The 18,594-nt window shown below is 41.1% G+C and overlaps 1 protein-coding gene across 8 annotated transcripts in view; it reads right to left on the bottom strand.

The window, feature by feature from the left end:
- The window catches only part of DYSF (dysferlin), a 242,190-nt gene that overhangs the window by 38,396 nt on the left and 185,200 nt on the right, over positions 1–18,594 (bottom strand). The gene's annotated exons all lie outside the window — the stretch shown is intronic.

Below are 18,594 nucleotides of genomic sequence, written 5' to 3'. Positions count from 1 at the left end.
GTTGTAGCATGCTGCAGTGTGATGGCTTGCTTTTATGTGGCCTTTCTGCCATGGTCATGTAACTCCAAACAAATGATTGGGTGGGAGTATGCAAATAAGGTGCTTGTGGCCCAGCAAGAGGATTCAGCTTTGCCATCCCAATAGGCTTAAAATGAGCCATTCCAGAGGCAGAAAGGGGGGGACAACACTATCACCAGAAAAAAAAAAAGCCAGGAGCAGAGCTCGTTCTTTGAACCCGGAGTCCCTGTGCTGAGAACCTCCTACACCCAGGAAACAGAAAACTGTAACATCAGAGATGGCCCAAGATGGCAAGAAGCAGCGGCAAGCATAGTAGAGAACCATCAGCAGCAGAGCCAGGAGACTGGCAGGAGACAGCGAGGCGGGCTATTCGGCCCATGGGTGAGAAAGCTGAGCACCATCAGTCAGGAGGCTTGCTGGTAGAGTGGGCAATCATTGGTAGAGCTAAAGAGCTTTGTAATACTTGCGCAGGAGGGTAAAGGCTGGACCAGCCCAAAAGGCCCAAGGGGCCAAGAGGTCAAGGGGCTGAGGGCCAAGAGGCCGAGGGCCAGAGAGAGGCCTGCCTGCAGGCATGGCTAAGCAGAGATTGTCCTGATCGAAGAACTGTATCCTGAGTCATTCCTGATCATGAATTGTATGTAATCTGTTACTTCCCTAATAAACCTCATAATAGTGAGTATTATCTGTGAGTTCTGTGCGGCCACTGCAAAGAACTATCTAACCCAGCAGAGAAGTAGAGAGTGCTGTAGAGGGGACGGCTGGTGTCAGAACTGGGTAAAAAGATTGAAGTGTGGAGGTATGTCTGACCTCTACCTCATAGAAATCAGCCTTGGGCTGTTGATGGTGATAAAGATTCTCCTCCCTCCCTGTGAAGTTAGATGGGGAGGTCTGAGCTGCCCTCACGTCATTTTTACACGCACATTGATCTCCGCACTGTCAACTGCCCCTGCACATGGTGTGTCTGCAGGCAGCTGTGTGTCCATGTGTGTGTGCCTTGTTGAGTGGGGAGTTAGCAAGCTCCCTAAACATGAAGTTTCATTCCTCCCCAGGTCTCCCCCAAAACCCCTCCCAGGCTGGGCACTTGGTCTGAGTCTGTTAGTGCCATTACAGCTCACCCAGTTTAGTGGAAAGGGTCAAAGACAAGGTGTGGGAGAGCCCACTCTGGGACTCACTCTCCTCCTCTGTATGACGGGATAGACTAGGAGATCTCCCAGGAACGTTCTAGTATTGACACCCTCTGATTCTATAGTATGAACTGAATGTCTGTCACAGGGTTTCTAAAAATGCCGGTGGCTTCCTTTAAACCAATGCCCAGGCCTTTGAGTTCCAGCTTATTAAGGGTGGGTGTGAGCTAGAGTCAGTTCAGGGTAGGTGAACAGGCACACTGGGAGAGTGCAAGATGAGGTTTTCACTGTTTCCCCCAAAACCTAGAATTGTGGTCCTAACAACCTCTGTGTGGCCAAAATGTGGTCCCCCAACACCCAGCACAAAAAAATAGGTGTAGAGTGATCTGAGTCTGCAGTGAGCCCTGACTGACCGACTTACCAGGAGGAACCTCTGCAGCCAGGAGAGAGAAAAGAGATTCAGTTGGGTTAGGATACAGGGTAGCAGAGCTTTCTAACTTGTGACCACTCTAGAAAAAGCTAGCATTGAGCAAGGCAAAACCCAGCCCTGATGTTTTATTAAATTCAGTTTAAAGAAAAAGATGCTATGGTTGAGCAAACATATGCAGACATACATATCAGACTCACACAATCACCAACACACAGAGGAACAGATTTACACAGACACATATATTGCACAACATACACAAAGACACACACTAACACACAGGCAACTACATACACATAGGTAGCAATGGTTAGAATGGAATTCAATTTTGCTGTTTGATTTCTCTAAGTCTTTTCTTTCCCATCACAATTACTTAAAGATTTGAGTGTATAACTGAAGTGCAGACTCAGGCACAAATGGGCACCAACCAGTGTGTTTGGTACAAGGAAATGACAGGAACACAAGAGTTGAGGGAAAGTTACTATACTTCCCCCTATTTTGAGAAACTATGTACAAAAAAAGAAAATGGAGTCAGGTAATCTTAATAATACCATTAACAGTGTCAATTAAATAGACAAATATTATGTAATCTAAAAACAGAAAATACGCCTTCTTTTCCAGCACCCCAGGAGCACTTAGAAAAAATAAAAAGCCTCAAAGCAAACCTCAATAAGGTCCAGGAAATAAAACTCATATCAGTCACACTCTCTGTCCGCAAGTAGTCAAACTAGAAATTAATGAAAAATTTTTCAACTTAAAATTTCAATCTTTTTTGGTAGTCATAGAACAATTTGGAAATGGAGTCTGGTGATGACTGCACAACATGATGGATGTAATCCATGTCACTGAATTGTACACATAAAAAAATGAAATGTTGTATTGGCAAATGTATTGTTATATGTATTTTAACCACACAAACAAAAAAAAACACAATTTTTTAAAATCTCAACCCTTTAAAAATTGAAGGCATATCCATAAGACCCACCTGGGCAAAGAGAAAACCAAAACTAAAATCACAGATACTTAGAAAATACCAACCACGAGAGGACCATGCCTCCCAAATTTGTGGGTTGAAGCCAACCCTGTACTCCAGGAAAAATTCAGTCTTAAGTGTTTTTGCTTTTATACAAAAAATAAAAATAAATAATCCAACAATTCAAGAAATTAGAAAGGGAAGAGCAAGAAGATCACATTTTGAAAATGATAAGCAGAAATGAATATATTAGAAAGTAGAATTAAATCCCAGAGCAAGCTTTCAAAAGACCAATAAAATGGATAAACTGTTGTCAAATCTAATTTTTTAAAGCAGGTATACCAATAACAAAGGAGGCACGGTAGCAAAAACTGTTAAGCACTCAGCTATTAACTGAAAGGTTGGCAGTCCGAACCCACCCACCCAGAAGGTCCACAGGAGAAAGACTTGGTGATCTGCTCCCATAAGGAAGCCTAGAGAGCCCTATGGGATAGTTCTACCCTGTCACACGGGGTCACTCTGCGTAGCCATCCACCCAACAACGTCTAACAACACCAATAGAAATGAGAAAGAACAAATGCAAAGATATTACGGGGAAAAATAAAAATATTAAGAGATTTACTAAATGCAAATCAATGACAAAAATCCTGGAAAATATAGATGATTTTCTAGAAAAATATAAATTGCCAAAATTGATTCAAAAGTAGTAGAAACCATGAAGAGATTGATAGCCATGAAAGAAAGGGTAAGTAACCTCTAAGAACTACCTCCAAAAAAGACATCAAACCAAGACAGATTCTTTGAGGAAAAGTCCTATCAGTCTTTCAAAGAATAAATTGTTTTTGTTCCACAGCATAGAAAAAGATGAAAAGTTTCCCCATTCATTTCATGAAGCAAAGCCTGACAAAAATACACACACACAAAAGGTATTAATCTCTTCCTGAACATAGATGTAAATATCCTAAACAAAATATTAGCAAATGGAATGTAGCAATAGATACGGCATGGCATGGTAGCCTGCATTATTCCAGAACGCAAGAGCAGCTCAGTATCATTGAGTCAGAAGAGAAAACCCACTTGATCATCTGCAATAAAACCAAAACCAAACCCATCGTCATCAAGCCAGTTCAAACTCATGGCAATCCTATAGGACAGAGTAGAACTGCCCCATAGAGTTACCAAGGAGCTCCTGGTGGATTCGAACTGCCAACCTTTTGGTTAGCAGCCGTAGCTCTTAACCACTGTGCCACCAGGGTTTCTGATCATCTGCCATAGGGGTTGGCAAACTACAACCCACGGGCCAGCCATCTGGTTTTGTGATTTAAATACTGTCTGCAGCTGTTTTTCAGCTACAACAGCTGAGCTGAGTACTCGCAACAGAAATCTTATGGCCCCCAAGCCTAAAATATTTACTGTCTTGCCCTTTAAGGGAGTCCCAGGTAGTTTGAGGTTAGAGGTTCTAGTCCACCCAGAGTCACCTTGGAAGCAAGGCCTGCTGATCTACCTCTGAAAAATCACCCACTGAAAACTCTGGGGAGCATAGTTCTACTTGACACACAAGGGGTCATCAGGAGTCAGAGTCAACTCAATGGTAACTGGTTTGGTTTGGTTTGGCCCTTTAAGAAAAAGTTTGCCAATCTCTGATCTATAAGATGCATGAAAAAAAAGGGGGGTGGGGGTGGGGGAGAGACGATAACATTTATATGTATCATGTATTCCTAAATGAAATTTTCAGTGAATTAAAAATAAAAGGAAGCTTCCTTAGCATCACAAAGGATTATCTTAAAGCAACAGCTAGCATTGTGCTTAACATCACCGGGCTTTGTCCTTTCTGGGCTTTTGTACATGCAGCTGCCTCTGCCAATCATTTTCATGTAACATAGATATAAAGAAACAATAAATCTGGGTAGTTGGGAGCCAGGACTACGGAGCCAGACTGCCAGGGTTCAAATTCTGCCACTTTCTAGAAGTGTGTTGTGACCTTGGACCGCTTAACCTGGTGATCACTTAATCTCTCTGTGCCTTAATTATTTTATCTGTAAAATAGAAAGATAATAGCACCAATTCGACAGAGTTACTCTGAGGAATAAAGGAGTCCATATATATAAGGTGCTTAGGACAGGGCTTGGCACATAAGTACAATGAAGGGGTTAATTACTATTACCGATAATATCATTGTTGTTGTTTTTGCATGGGCCAGGTTAGATTCTTTGCCAAGGGCTGGCTCTCCCACAAACTGCCAGCAGAAGTGTGGCTGGCCACAATCTTTCCAGAAGGCAATTTGGCTTCATGTATCCACAGCCTGAAAAACATGCACACACTTTGGCCCAGCAATCTTGTTCTAGAAATTTACCCAAAGAAAGTAATCATGGATATGCATAAAGATGTAGCTTCATTTATACAGTAAAAATTGGAAACAACTTAATATCCAACAATACGGAACTATTTGGGTAAATTATGGCACATGCGTATGATAAAATATTATGTAAACATAAAAAATGACGCTGTAGAAATATACTTATTGATATGGGAAGCCATTCACAAACAATGAGATTTTCAAAAGGTTAAGAAATAAATAATGTGGACTCATCTTAATAAAAAGATTAAGCCCCAATGTTCACAGTAATTACCTCTGAATGGTAAGATTATAAATGGTCTATTTATTCCTTTTGGAAACCCTGGTGGTGTCGTGGTTAAGAGGTATGGTTGCTAACCAAAAGGTCAGCAGTTCGAATCTACCAGGCACTCCTTGGAAACCCTATGGGGCAGTTCTACTCTGTCCTATAGGGTCACTATGAGTGGGAATTGACTTGCTGGCAATGGGTTTAGGTTTTGTTTGTTTTTTTTTTAGTTTTTTTATTCCTTTTATTTTTTTGTTTCACTCAAATTTTTCTAATTTATTGTGTACACGTATTCTTTCCTAATTTTTTAAATTGTCGTTTTTAAAATAAAGGACAAAAGCAGGATGCTTCAAAAACACCACCAAGAAAGTAAAAAGACAATCCATAGAATGGGAAAAAATATTTGCAAATTATATACCTGATAATGGACTTGTAGCCAGAATTTATAATGAACTCTTATAACTCAATAATAAAGACAAATAACTCAACTAAAATATGGCAAAAGGTTTAAACAGACATTTTCCAAATGGCCAATAAACACATGAAAATATGTTCAACATCATTAGCCATTAAGGAAATGCAAATCAAAACCACAATTAGGTAACACTTCACACCCACTAGGATTGCTATGATGAAAAAATGAAAAATAACAAATGTTGGTGAGGATGTGGAGAAACTGAACCCTCGTACACTGCTGGTGGGAATGTAAGACAGAACAGCACTGTGGAAACAACTTGGCAACTCCTCAAGAGGTTAAACACAGAACTGCCTTACAACCTAACAATCCTACTCCTAGGTATATACCCAAGAGAAACGAAAACTTACGTCCACACAAAAACTTGTACACGAATGTTCATAGCAGCATTATTCATAATAGCCAAAAGGTGGAAACAACCCAAATGTCCATCAACTGATGAACAAATAAACAAAATGTCGTATAGCCAAACAATGGAATGTTATTAGGTTTTAAAATAGAATGAAGTACTGATACATGCTACAACATGGATGAACCTTAAAAACGTCATGCTAAGTCAAAGAAGTTGGTCACAGAAGACCACATATTGTATGATTCCATTTATGTGAGATGTCCAGAACAGGCAAATCTATAGAAACAGAAAGATTAGCTGTTGCCCAGCGGTGAGAAGTTGTTGGCTGCGGGGGAGCCATGGAGACCATGGTAGCCAGTTGTTTGGTCAAAAGTCCAGATTTGATGTGAAAGTATTCTGGAGATGTGATTAACATCTACAATCAGTTGACTTTAAAGGAGATTGCCCTTGATGATGTGGGTAGGCCTCATCCAATCAGTTGAAGGCTTTAAGAGCAAAAACTGGGATTTCTCAGCAAAGAAAGAATTGTGTCTCAAGTCTAATATAGAAATCCTTCTTGAATTTCCAGCCTATGGTCAGCCCTACTTATTTTAGACTCAAAACTGCAACATCAACTCTTGCCCGAGTTTCCAGTCCGCAGGCCAGTCCTACAGATTTGAGACTTGCCAGTCGCTACAATCCTTTGAGTCAATTCTTAAACTGTATACATATCCTTTAAACAATATAGATGTAGTGGTAGAGATAGAGACAGAGGTATCCTGTTGGTTATGGCTCTCTGGAAGACCCTGAATGATACAGGGGGGTGACTGCTCTTAAGTACGGGATTTCTTTTTGGGGTGATGAAAATCTAAAATTGTTTGTGGTAATGGTTGCATAAGTCTGTTAATATACTGAAAACCACTGAATTGTACACTTTAAATAGGTGAATTGTATGGTATATGAATAATCTTAATAAAACTGTCTTTTAAAAAAGAACAAATGTGAAATAAACCTCTAAAAAACAAAACAAAACAGAAAAAGCAAGAAATCTTGAGCATTGATTCTAAGAAAATCATTTTTTTAAAAAAGAACAAGCAATTGACAGCCATAAACAATACCTAAATCTTAACACCCCCAGTTTTCCTTCAGAACCCTTCTCAGCTGCAACTTCCTCATCCCTCAAAGGCGCGACCAGTGTCTGGCCAGCTGGTTCCCACAAGCAGACAAATGGCTGTTGACGACCTTCCCAGCTCCTGGTAACACCAGCTGACCTGCTGCTCAGTGACATTTGTCTCCATTTTCTTTCTGCATTCCACAGTAAACCTTCTTCTAATCTCCCACCTCCCTGTCGCTCCTCCCACCTCCCTGCCAGTGCTCCCACCTCGCTGTCAGTCCTCAATCTTCCTTGAGGATTCCTCCTTGTCAACTTCCTTTTAATCACCTGAGTGCCCCAGGGTTTAGTGCTCCACCTTTCCTCCTCTCTACCTGTCCCACACCCTTGGGGTCCTCCTCGGCTCGTACAACTTTAAGTAACACCCATCTTAATGAGTCCCTCATTGATTTCATTCCCGCCTAAGCGACTCCAGTGAACCCCAGACATGTTTATCCAGCCGCCTATTTGACATCTCCCACTGGACATCTAATAAGCATTTCCAATGTACCATGTCCAGAATCCAATTCTTGATCATTCCCCCACCCAGCCTGCTCCTCCCACCCAAAACCAAAACCAAACCCAGTGCGGTCGATTCCGACTCATAGTGACCCTATAGGACAGAGTAGAACTGCCCCATAGAGTTTCCAAGGAGCACCTGGTGGATTTGAACTGCCAACCTGTTGGTTAACAGCCGTAGGACTTAACCACTACGCCATCAGGGTTTCTGCTCCTCCCACAGTCTTCTGCATATAAGTAAAAGGCAAACCTTTCCTTCCAGATGCTCAAGCCAAAAACCCTCAGAGTCATCTTTGACTCCTCTTCCTCTTGCCCACAACCAAACCATCTGTAAATCCTGCTGGCGCCACCTTCGGTACATACTCAGAATCAGACATTTCTCCTCCCCTATCACTACCGCCCTGGCCCAGGTCCTCATCATCTCACCCTGGATTATTACAGCTGGCCTCCCTGCTTTCACCTTTGCCCCACACTCCCCTATCTACTCTCAATAGCCAGGTACCTGACATTCCATGTATTTTACTTAGTATTTGTTTATTGGGAGTCCTTGGATGGTACCAACAGGTAGCACACTCAGCTTCTAACCAAAATGTTAGAGGTTCCAGTCTACCCAGAGGCACCTCAAAGAAAGCCTTGGCAATCTACTTTCAAAAAGTCGGCCCTTGAAAACCCTATGGGGCATAGTTCTCCTCTGACACACGTGGGGTTGCCGTGAGTGGACACAATGGCAACTGCTTCCCCAAGAGAGCAGAGATCTTTATCTCTTTTCACACTCGTATCCTCAGTCCTTAGAACATTGCCTGGCACATATTTGAAATTCAGATAATGTTTGATGGATACATGAATTCCTGAACATCAAAGAAAAGGCAAAAAAGTTGATTCTTGTCTTTTAAGCTTCCAAAGGCTGATAACATGTCAATGAAACAAAAAAGGTTTAAAAGAACGTTTTCCCCAGCCAGTTTTTCCTCACCAGAAAAAGGAGATAAAAATAAATAAATAAATAAATAAATAAATAAATGGAGGGGAGAGGAGGACGCAAGAATATTAGGGACTTGTAATGGATCCTTATATGGGGCCCTGCCCTTCAGGTTGGCTCCAAAGTGCATATGGAAAAAGACCCCCCACCCCCCACCCCATAACTTTGGTGATCTGGTAAGCCGCAGCCATCCAGAAGTTTCCAGAGGAGTTGGGCCATGGAGCACTTGACAAAAGATGGCTGCATGAGTCTCACGGAAGAGAGAGCCTAAGGGAGCACTCGGCATTTCCTGTGGGCCCCAGTGTGGCTGGGAGAATTGCCACATTGTGACATGCTCCCAAGAAGGACTTGAAAGTTAGTTGAGAAAGACAGGGGACCTGAAAGGGTCTTATGATCAAGATGAGAAGATGCTGTCAGCAAATGCAGTGTGGTCTGTGTGTCCAGTAATCGATGGGCCTATAGACACAGCATGGACACACACTGGTGACCAGGGGTCCCTCTCGGTAGGGGTCATGACATCACATAAGCCCAACCCAGAATTTAACAGCCTCCCAGAGGGGAAGGAAAAGCCCAAATCTGACTGAGTTTAATCCTAAAATGTTAAAGATTATCAGGACTTTTCTGCCTTCAGGAAAACTGGGCTCCAAAAAAGAATTACAGAAAAATAAAGTTATATTTTTAACACACTCGCAGATGTGACTTGAAAATATCATTCCTGCTATTTCACTAATCTGGCTTCTGATGGAGTTATTTCAAGCCTACTTCTTCCTTCTCTTTCCCAGGAAGTCCAAGAATAAGTTAGCACACCCGTAAGAACCAGCCCCACAAAAACAGGACAGCTCTTGCATGTCTTAACTCAGATGTGCCAAAGCCAACTAACATTCTGATGTTATTGGAATCCCAGAATCCAAAGCTCCAAAAGGGAAATGGCTATGTGTTCTCTAATTCCAAGTGGGTTCCTGACCTCATTTTGCAATAGCTAAGCATTCAGTCTTGGATCATTGCAGGGAGAAGAAAGAACTGCAAAAAGCTTGATTTTTTGAAGTGTCATCTCAGATTTTAATAAGAAGTCTGGCTGTGAAAACTTTACTCCCCCATGCCCAAGGTTCAAGGCCCCACATCGTTCAGCCAACCAACCAAGTCTGACCAGGCATAGACTGGCTAGCCTCTCCAATTTCAGTTAATAGCCAGTGTTTAATGTTTGGGCAACCAGAGCCACATAACAAAGACATGTTTCTCCAGGCTTGATCCAGTCTAATGGGCATCCTAATCCTTCAGAAGGCCCAAATCAGTATGGTACGTTTCAAACATTTAATCTGCCATTATTGTTTGATGGGCCTTAAATATTTCATGAATATACAGAGCAAACCTGACAACAACAGTTTCAAGGCTTCCTTTCTGTGAAGTCTGAAAAGAGGGGGTGGGAGAGGCAGATCACTTGGGTTCTCTCCCCAGATGAACATGAATCAAAGAGAAAAGCTTCTGGTCAAATTCATTAATCACCAAGGCCGTAATGTGAAACCTTGGGTCAGTATATGGAAATCTACACCCATCTCTAGCCAAGAAATCTGTTAGTATTTATGATTTTAAGCAAACCTTCATTGCCACAATCCAGAGGTGGACATACTAGATTGTGTTAAAAGTAACTTCTCTTTAAGCATAAGTCATCATAAAGATAGTAAAAATCTAACAACACAACACTGGGTTATTGTGAGGATCTAAGATGGTGTCTGTGAAGATTATTTTGTGACCTGTAGAGGTTGCCGTGATAAATGCTCTTGTTGATGTTGCCATCATCATCAGTTTGATCTCACTGATGTTGAGCCATAGCTCAACAACTGCATACCTGAAATAATGATATGATGATTCTTCTATTTCTCTAATGTCTGGAGGTTTAAAACACTGAGACTACTTGCTCATGCACATGCAAATACAAACACACGCGTAACATATAAATATTCATGGCTACATGTAGACAAGACAGACGCCCCCAGACATGCAAGCACACCAATTCCAAACCTACCCCACTCCACGCATATTAAACCACTCAAACCCCCAAAACCACATAAACACATGCACACAGCTAGCTACCACATTGATTCAGCAGAACTCTACATGCTCACAACAAAAAGCACTTAATTATTTCCACAAGTGGAAGACTGGGCTTTTGACCTCTTGTTGACACTCCCTGTCATCCTGCCTCCTTGTCTGTCTGTTGAAGTGATCATTACTCTGCTTGCTCTGACTTCTAGCTGGATCAGCAGAGGTAGGAAGAAAGGGAAGACCTTTAACCAAAACGTTGAATTGTTTCCAAAAGCCCCAGTGAATAAGTAAGCCTGAAATCCAGCAAAGTCAAGCAGATGGTGAGAAGAGAAAGGTCAGGACCTGATAATTTGATTATTGGCCTGTTCCAGATGGGGAACTCAAATTGGGTGGGAAAGTGATGGGGAATCCCAGCTTGCTGGTTTTTTCCCAGCTCAGGAGATATTTAGGCTATGACTTGGTCCTCTGAGTACAATATAACCACATATGTCCACGCAGAAAGCACATAAGGAATGGAATTTACCCAACAGGTTGAGTAAAAGAAGATTCCAACAGTCTTCAAACTTATGAAGAAAGCAATTAAACATCACTAACTCAGAATCTATTCTTGATGATTCTAGATAGATCTATTCTTCTTCGCAAGACTAGATTTGACACGTTGAATACTAATGACTGAAGACCAGATGAGTTGTGGAATGATATCAAGGACATCATACATGAAGAAAGCAAAAGGTCATTAAAAAGATAGGAAAGAAAGAAAAGACCAAAATGGATGTCAGAAGAGACTCTGAAACTTGCTCTTGAACATAGAGTAGCTAAAGCCAAAGGAAGAAATGATGAAGTAAAAGAGCTGGGCAGAAGATTTCAAAGGGCAGCTTGAGAAGACAAAGTATTATAATGAAATGTGCCAAGACCTGGAGTTAGAAAGCCAAAAGGGAAGAACATACTCAGCATTTCTCCAGCTGAAAGAATTGAAGAAAAAAATTCAAGCCTTCAGTTGCAATACTGAAGAGTTCTATAAGCAAAAAATTGAGCAACACAGGAAGCATCAAAAGAAGATGGAAGGAATACACAGAGTCACTGTACCAAAAAGAATTGGCCGACATTCAACCATTTCGAGGAGGTAGCATATGATCAGGAGCCAATGGTACTAAAGGAATAGGTCCAAGCTGCACTGAAGGCACTGGCAAAAAACAAGGCTCCAGGAATTGATGGAATACCAACTGAGATGTTTCAACAAAGAGATGCAACACTGGAAGCACTCCCTCATTTATGCCAAGAAATTTGGAAGACAGATACCTAGCCAACCTACCAGAAGAAATCCATATTTATGTTCATTCCAAAGAAAGGAAATCCAATAGAATGCAGAAATTATCCAACAATATCATTAATATCACACACAAGTAAAATTTTGCTGAAGATCATTCAAAAACGGTTACAGCAGTACATGGACAGGGAACCGCCAGAAATTCCAAGCTGGATTCAGGAGAGGATGTGGAATGAGAAATATCATTGATGATGTCAGATGGATCTCGGCTGAAAGCAGAGAATACCAGAAAGATATTTACCTGTGTTTTATTAACTCTGCAAAGACATTCGACTGTGTGGATCCTAACAAATTATGGATAACATTGTGAAGAATAGGAATTTCAGAATACTTAATTGTGCTCATGTAGAACCTGTACATAGACCAAAAGGTAGTCATTCAAATGGAACAAGGGGATGCTTCATGGTCAAAAATCAGGAAAATTGTGCGTCAGGGTTGTATTCTTTCACTATACTTATTAAATTTGTATGCTGAGCAGATAAACCAAGAAAATGGACTATATGAAGAAGAATGTGCATCAGAATTGGAGGAAGACTCATTAACAGTTTGTGAGACGCACATGACACAACCTTGCTTGCTGAAAGTGAAGAGGACCTGAAGCACTTACTCATGAAGATCAAAGACCACAGCCTTCTGTATGGATTACACCTCAACATAAAAAAACAAAAATCCTCACAACCGGACCAATAAGCAACACCATCATAAATGGAGAAAATGCTGAAGTTACCAAGGATTTCATTTTACTTGGATCCTCAATCAATGCCCATGGAAGCAGCAGTCTAGAAATCAAACAACGTATTACACTGGGCAAATCTGCTGCAAAAGACCTCTTTAAAGTGTTGAGAAACAAAGACATCATTTTGAGGACTAAGGTACACCTACCTGACCCAAGCCATGATATTTTCAATCACCCTATATGCATGTGAAAGCTGGACAATGAGTAAGAAAGCCCAAAGAAGAATTGATGCATTTGAATCACGGTGTTGGTGAAGAATACTGAATATAGCATGGACTGCCAAAAGAATGAACAAATCTATCTTAGAAGAAGTATAGCCAGGATGTTCCTTAGAAGCAAGGATGGCAAGACTTTGTCTCATGTGCTCTGACACATTATCAGGAGGGACCAGTCCTTGGAGGACATCATGCTTAGTAAAGTAGAGGGTCAGCAAAAAAGAGGAAGAAACTCAATGAGATGGATTGACACAGTGGCTGCAATGATGGGCTCAAACATAGCAATGATTGCAAGGATGGCACAGTACTGGGCAGTGTTTCATTCTGTTGTACATAGGGTCACTATAAGTCAGAACCAACTCAACGTCACCTAACAACAAAGCAATTTGGAAGCTGTGATGATTCCGGTAGGGCCTGGGCAAAAGCGTACCTTACCTTCATTCTGCTTATGTAGACAGTTTTTGCTTAACAAGAGTTCCAACAATCTCCTTAAGAGAAAAACTATTTTTGAAGGCCTTCCCAGGACTGCAGAAGCATTCATCAAACAACAGACACTAATCTTAGCTATCTTAAATTCAATTTTAAAAGTATTTTGGGGAGCGTACTATATGCCAAAGTCAACCTACTTTCTGGTTACTATGTGCATTTTCATACACCAAAATCACACTATGTCTTAAATATATTATATTTCAAACTTGTTTCTTATCCAGCCTGGTTTCCTCATGCCTCAGCTAATGTGAGAGAAGTGTTAAAGCCACTAGGTGATTAATAAGCTTTTCCAAGTGTCCTGAGAGGGGGCCTGTGCTCAGTAGTGAGCACTGCATCAAAGTTGCAAGCACTGTTTCAGCCCAGGCTGGGAGGAAAACTGTAGACAGGACCAATAGAGGTAGGAAAGCATTAAATTAGACCTCAGAGAGAGCTTCCTGTCCTGTATATTTCCAAGAAAAGCCAAGGATTTTCCTCTGAGATGAGTCTTTTTCCTCTGGGTGAGAAAACAGGTCCCTCAGGGATCTGGGAAAAGACCTCTTGGGGAGATAGGGTAGAGTAGGGTGGGGGTGGGGACAAGGAGGGCTGGTTGGAGGGGGCCTCTCCTCCCTGATGGGGCCCTGGAGTTTGCCAGACAAGGTTCACCCCAGGCTGTCCCCCCTGCAGTGTGCATCGGGGAGAGGAGGGGTGCACCCCGAGGAGACCACAGGAATGCTAAGCAGGGGGAAGGCGCCCAGAGCCAAGGGCTCCGGCAACGAGGATCCAATATCGGCGGGTGACTCCAGCCCCCGTAACAGAAGAGACCGTAAAGTATGTGCTCTGCTTCCCAACCAGCAAACACAGCAAATAACCAATTACTCCAAATAGCTAACAGATTTCGGCTCTGATTTCCCTCCCCTCGCCTCCCCTGTGCCTTCACTTGTCATTTGATGGGCGATTTGTATGCGCTCTGAGAAAATGAGAGCAGGAATGACTCACAAAGGAAGGTCCAGATTACACACAGTGACAGGCATCAAACCTCCCTAATCAGAACTAATGGGAGCGGGGGGGAGGCTAGGCTGTGCTGGCAACACATCTGAAATGGAGGATATTTTTAAAGAAGTACAGTTTTGTTACTTTGCAAGCACATACAGGAATTCTTGTTAAACCAATATTGCCATATACATGTCCTTAGGAAATCTACTTTAAGAAGTGTCTTCCTAATTAGCACATCTGATATGTTCAAAAGTGCAGGCGAAACCATTAATGTTATTAAAGTTAAAATGCTCGCCTCCAACTCTCACGTTCAGAGGTGCAACCATAAAGTTCGGAGACAAACTGACTTGGATGCCTTATGGAAATATTTCCTCACTAGGGAGCCACACCCTGTAATTGATTCCTTTGCTCAGAAAACCTTCGCTTCAAAGTCTTTGAATAAATTGTTGTCAGTACTCATGGGCTGCAACGAGGCATCCCCCCAAAATGAGGAATTAAGGGAAATAGGGCTGCCCTCGGAGAATTAGACCGTGAAATCATAGTTGTTCTGAGCAAGGAGAGGCAAAATCACCTCAAAGGAGAAAGAATGGCTCCTGCACTAAGTCTTACCCATAAGTGGGTGGAATGTACTAATACATCTAGAGAAAGGATGCCGGTGATACAAAGGAACTGATCAGTCCTGGAAGAAGAGGAAAAAAAGGGTAAGAGTTGCATGTGAACAGTGCCCATGCCAGCACCAGCAGGAGAGAAGTTCCCTGACTTGGCGACTAAAGCTGTCCCAGCATTTAGAGACAGATGTATCAGTCCATCTTCGTCAGCTGCCACAGTTACCTCTCCCTGTTCTGTTCTTCACTCACCTCCAGTCACAATCTGGTTTCCCAATTAGTAAGCCTATAGAGAGACCATGGGCTAGACCACACAACCAAGGTCACATCCTCCAGCGAGGTATATTTCTGACTGTAAACTCATCAGCTAGCAAACTCAGTTTAGAAGCTTGAAGAGTATGCATCCAGCCCTGAGACAGTTGATCCATCAGGTGTCTGAGCCCACAAGGTTGAGGATCTACCCATCCAAGACTGTAGAAACTTCTCTAAAGTAAAATCCCTGCCCGATGGACCTGTTAGGAGTGGCTCAACTATCCCTCACTTAAGAAATCCTTGTGTAGGAGTCCACAGGCAAGAACTGCAGCTGGGACCTGGCTAGCTAATACCTGCATGTCACAACAAACATAGAAAGCAAACTCTTCAGCCCAGAAGAAAAGCCCAGGTCACTGTCTCTGGCCCCGGTTTCCCTCCTACTTTTCCCACCCTGCTGGATTTCTAACTTGCAAGGTAAAACCTGGCAAATTTCAACTGTTTCCTTCTTCCCTTTATCTTGAGATTATAAGCAGACCTACACAGATGTGGATAAAATCCACCTGAGCTTCTAACACTTAAGAAGCAAGGACTTCCCTCTCTAAAAATAAACAAAGGAGAGAAATAAGGGGGATACAATGAGGACTAAGACAAATGTCTCCCTATGCTTAAGAGTTGAGTAAGAAACAGAAGAAAAAAATTACTAATTTACGCTTATAGGAAGTCTCAAGAGGCGACCACAAATAAGAAATCAGAGTATATAGTCCGGGAGGAGAAATAACCTGCATGACAAAAAACAAGATTGCCAAAATTAAAATTATAACAAAGACTTTGATTTCCAGCAAAATGGCAAACTAGAGAAACCCCCAAGTACAGAACACCTAAATTAACAGGTAAGATATTTTTTTTATAAGTCCCTTTCAAATACATGGCTGAGCTGAGGGAAATGTAAAGAAAATCTTTGGGGGGGAATGAGAAAACAAAAATCCAGGATTATAAGAAGTCAAAATGCACACTGACGATGGAATCCAAAAAGACGCAAGTTGAACATCTAGTTTAAAGCGAGTCTGGGTTTGCAGTATCTCCAGGCATCCGGCAAAAGTAAACACAAATCCTCTCTGGAAGAATGTGACTTCCATCCAGGACTCTAAGAAATCTCATATAAAGTTCCCAGGAATATGAATTTGCAATAAAAAATAGTGAAACACGTAAGGAATAAGACACCATAAGCAGAAGCCAGCTAGAAACAACCAACTGTAGCATCAGACCTTTAAGGACAATAGAAATTAGAATTGTCAGAAATAGGACTTAAGACAACTGTTTTAAAGAAAGTATCAAAAATATGGCAAAGAAAAAAGAGACTTTCAAAAATAAATAAGCAAATGTGAGAAGAAAAAAAAACAGAACTTCTAGAAATGGAAGTAGAACAATTTAGATTAGAAACTCAATGATGTTGCTGAGTGCTGTCAAGTTGGTTCTGACTCAAAGCAACCCTATGTACAAAAGAACGAAACACTGCTTGGTCCTGCACCACCCTCACTGTAGTTATCAAGTTTGAGCCCATTGTTGCAGCCAACTGTGTCAGTCCATCTCGTTGAGGGTCTTCCTCTTTTTCGCTGACCCTCGACTTTACCAAGCATGATGCTTTTCTCCAGGGACTGGTCCCTCCTGATAACATGTCCAAAGTACTTGAGACAAAGTCTCATCATTCTCACTTCTAAGGAGCATTCTTTGCTTTTAGATGGGGTTCAATAGCAGATTGGAAAAAGCTAAAGGCCTAATTAGTGAACTAGAAGAAATATCTTCAGAAACTGAGTGCAGCACAGAAAAACAAATAATATGAAAGAAAGTTTAACTGATACAGAGAATACAGTATGAAGGTCCAACATAAATCTAATCAGAGTTCCAGAAGGAAATGCTAGAGAGACTAGGGAACATGCAGTTCCTTTTTTTAAATTTTTTTTATTGTACTTTAGATGAAGGTTTACAGAGCAAATTAGTTTCTCAGTAAGCAATTAATACACACATTATTCTGTGACACTGGCTGCCAATCCCATGACATGTCAACACTCTCCCCTTCTCGACCATGGGTTCCCCATTACCAGCTTTCATGTCCCCTCCTGCCTTCTTGTCCTTGCCCCTGGGCTGGTGTGCCCATTTAGTCTCGTTTTGTTTTATGGGCCTGTCTAATCTGTGGCTGAGGGATGGACCTCAGAAGTAACTTCATTACTGAGTTAAAAAGGTGTCCAGGGGCCATACTCTCTGGGTTTCTCCAGTCTCTGTCAGACCAGTAAGGGGAACATGAAATTCTTGATGAGATAATAGTTGAGAGGTATCCAGAACTAATACAGAAATAAAAATTAAAAAAAAAACAAACAGATCTCAGATTTAGGAAGACAACAGCACAAATGAAAGCTAGAGATAGTGAATTAATATCATTAAAGTTCTGTGAGAAATAACTGTCAACAAAGCTAATATTTCCACAATAAGAGTAAAGTAAGAATATTTTCAGGCAATTAAAAAGTGAGAGAGTTTACAATGAACAGATTCTAATATAGGGATTTCAATACATCTACTTCACGAAGAAAGAAAATACACTCATGAGGAAAAAGACTGAAATACATCAAAAAAAAAAAAAGTAAACACAGGTATAACTATAAAAAATTGCTTAAAAAATAATTATTCAATAATGCTTTTTAAATGTAGTTATTAAAGATAGCACTAAAATATTCAACAACAAAAGTATGTAAATTGGCAGGTGATTGGAGTTAAAGCATTCTAAGTCCCTTGTAATATTCTGGAAGAAGCTAGAACAAAAAAAATAAGTATCAGTTAAATTTAGATATCGCCATGCTAAACATTCTTGTTAAAATGTCTGCAGTAATCACTAAAAGAAGGGAAACAGCGCATGGTTCCTAACCTAGAAAAAGGGAGGAAGGATGGAAACATGTAAGGGTGGGAAATCTTTCAATTCAAAAAGAAAACAAACGAGGGAAAAAAAAAGGCAAGACTAATAGAAAACAAAATACAAAATAAAATCCAAATATATCAGCAAACTCAATATATTGGATACTCCCACTCTCCAATTAAGAGGAAAAGGTTGCCAGAATACATTAAAAAAAAAAAAAAAAGAATCCATCTATTTGCTGTTCATCAGAGAGACACCTAACACATAAAGCCACAGAAAAACTGAAAGGTAGAAAAAAGATATACAGCAACACCAGCGAGAGCCAGAATTCATCAGGACTGCCTTGTTTTTCTGGGTCTCTCAGGTTTTTCACATTTGACCAGGTGCAGTCCTACCACTTTTCTAATGCTCGTTTTGGTGGAAAATATTTTAGTTT

The sequence above is a fragment of the Loxodonta africana genome, chromosome 15 (genome assembly GCF_030014295.1).
Source record: "Loxodonta africana isolate mLoxAfr1 chromosome 15, mLoxAfr1.hap2, whole genome shotgun sequence".
In the NCBI taxonomy this organism is placed as follows: domain Eukaryota; kingdom Metazoa; phylum Chordata; class Mammalia; order Proboscidea; family Elephantidae; genus Loxodonta; species Loxodonta africana.
The sequence above is the reverse complement of the archived record's forward strand: the minus strand, read 5'-3'. Positions and strand labels throughout refer to the sequence as shown.